The sequence below is a fragment of the Arachis hypogaea genome, chromosome 4, assembly GCF_003086295.3.
Source record: "Arachis hypogaea cultivar Tifrunner chromosome 4, arahy.Tifrunner.gnm2.J5K5, whole genome shotgun sequence".
Classification (NCBI taxonomy): domain Eukaryota; kingdom Viridiplantae; phylum Streptophyta; class Magnoliopsida; order Fabales; family Fabaceae; genus Arachis; species Arachis hypogaea.
Window position 1 is genome coordinate 29,751,666 of NC_092039.1, and position 3,109 is coordinate 29,754,774.

Here is a 3,109-nt window from a genome sequence, read left to right on the forward strand (position 1 = left end):
GAGTTGGCTAGAGAAGGTAAGACCAAAAGATTTTGGTTAGAAAACGACCTTCTCTACACAAAAGGGAGAAGACTATACGTTCCTAAATGGGAAAATCTGAGAAGGAAGTTGGTAAAAGAATGTCACGACACCAAGTGGGCTGGTCACCAAGGTCAGCGAAGGACCTTAGCACTCATTGAATCTTCTTATTATTGGCCTCAAATGAGAGATGAAGTGGAGAGCTATGTGAAGACTTGTCTTGTGTGCCAACAAGATAAGATTGAAAACAAGACACCAAGCGGGTTGTTGGAACCTCTGCCTCCATCAGAGCGACCGTGGGAAAGTGTCTCTCTAGATTTCATCTCTGCCTTACCAAAGTCCGAGGGGTTTGGATCTATTCTCGTGGTAGTGGATCGATTTTCGAAGTATGCTACCTTTATACCTGCCCCTACTGACTGCACTGCAGAGGAAGCAGCACGACTATTCTTCAAGAATGTGGTGAAGTACTGGGGATTGCCTAAGAGCATCATTAGTGATCGAGATCCACGCTTCACAGGACGACTATGGACAGAGCTGTTCAAACTCCTTGGGTCGGAGCTTCATTTCTCAACAAGCTTCCATCCTCAAACCGATGGACAGACTGAGAGAGTGAATGCCTTACTTGAGTGTTACTTGAGGCATTTTGTAAGCGCTAATCAGAAGGATTGGACAAAACTCCTAGACATTGCTCAATTCTCATACACTCTGCAAAGGAGTGAGTCTACAGGGAAGAGCCCATTCGAGATTGTGACTGGACAACAGCCGCTTACACCTCACTCTCTTTCTTCCTCTTACTCAGGAAAGAGCCCTGGAGCTTATCATATGATTAAGTCATGGGAAGAATAAGCAGATGTCACTCGTTCTTACCTCGACAAAGCTGCCAAGAGGATGAAGAAATGGGCAGATAAGAAGAGGAGGCATGCAAGCTATCAAGTGGGAGACAAGGTAATGATCAAACTTCTTCCACAACAATTCAAAGCCTTTCGCAAGGTTCATAAGGGCTTAATCCGCAAATACGAAGGGCCATTTGAGATCATTGGACGTGTTGGGGAGGTTGCTTACAAAGTACAACTTCCTCCCTCTATGAAGATTCACCCGGTCTTCCATGTGAGTATGCTTAAACCATATCACGAAGACCAAGATGAACCGAGTAGAGGTGATTCGAGTCGTGCTCCGCCTGTGGTGATTAGATCTTTTGATAAAGAAATCGAAGCGATCTTAGCTAATCGCGTCGTACGACGAAGAGGAGTACCACCAAGTATCCAATACTGATCAAGTGGAAAGGACTTCCGATAACTGAAGCTAGTTGGGAAGCTCGTGAAGATCTGTGGCAATTCCAAGAACACCTAGAGCGCTATCATGAACAGAACGCGACGAGGACGTCTACGCATTAGGTGGGGGAGAATGTCACGGTAAATTTTTAGAAGGTTAGATTTAACAATGTTTGTATAGTTTTCTGGAGTGTTTGAGAATACTCTAGATGGTTTCGGAACGTTCTAGAATGTCCTAGAAGGTTCCGGAATACTCTAGAAGGTTCTAGAAGGCTCTGGAAGGTCATAGAGTATTCTAGAAGAGTATAGATGTATATAGAAGTATAAAGAGTGGTATGGAATAATCTAGAAACATTTAGAGAGTTGTGGTAGGATAGATATTTGTAAAGAAGGTTCTGGATGATTAATCTGGACCGTTGATTAGATTTAATCCTAACCATCCATTGAGGAGGTGGATGGCTATAAATAGGGGTGAGAGTTAGAGTTTGGGGGTGTGTGAATCATTTGTAACCACACTTGAGCAATAAAGTGTTCTTCTACCAAAGCTTCCTTTCTCTTGTGTTCTCTTGTATTCTTAGCTTTCTTGCTAAGTATTGAGGGTTAGGCTGACTTGGTCTTAGCTCAAGAGGTTGAGTAAGTCCGAGTGCCGGCACGGTAGCGTTGGAGTGTGTCCAAAGCCATGACAAAGTGATACCATAGTAATAACTAGTAACTACTAACTAATTAACCTATTCTAAAGACCAATTCTGTGGGCACTATACCGCTGTTCTATATATATAAAGTAGAATACATACTGATTTGCAACTTCAAAATTTATTAGAATATTAAGAAAAGAATATCTGGATTTTGCTTGATGACTAAGCAGAAAGTGTTGTAATGATGAGTAATGACAGAAATATTTTATGTGTGAAATATCCAAAAGTGTTACTTACTTACTTGTATGTATTATTAATTTTATTTGTAAATGCTTCTATCTTGTATAACGTTAAGCAAACACCACAAATAATAATTAGTAATTATTATAGTCTAAGTGGTGGGAAGTATATATTCATATAAGATCCTTTTAGTTGATATAAGAATTGATTACTTAATAACTTTGTTTTATAATAATAAGAACGGTACCACACTAGTTAGAGAAAAGACATTAATCAAGGTGCATATAAATTGGTGTCACTAGGTATGAAAGTGATTTCAAACGAAACCATATGTTTAATGGATTAATCACAAATTCATCACTTCTTTGTTGGTTTGACATATCTAGTAAATGTACTATTAAATTAGTGAAGAACATAATTAGTGATCTTTAATCAGATGAAAAGTATGGAATTTTTTTTTTTAAAGGAAGAACTCAACACGACAAGTGAAGCATAACAACCAACATAAAGTATTAACGTACAAAAAAAAAGCAATCAAAGCAAACCGATCATACTATAAGATATTTCGCTGTCATCTTCGACATTGTCATCAACAACAGAAGGGATTTACACCTAACCACTCCTTATAGTTCATAAAGGACCAATGGATGATATCCTCAACGCTTTTTCTTTTATTCTGAAAAATCCTTCTATTCCTTTCCAACCAAATATTCCATATAATTGCATAGAAACACATCATCCATCTCTTGCGCTCCTCCTTACAAGTTGGTAACTCAGTCCAACTTTAAAAATGTTCCTTTAGCGTCCCCGAACATGACCATTGCCTTCCAGCAAAAGACAACTATGCACACCAAACCTGTCAAGAAAATTCACAACCAATAAACAAATAGTGACCATCTTTAACTCCTTTACTACATAACACACATACAACATCTTCCTGGTTCA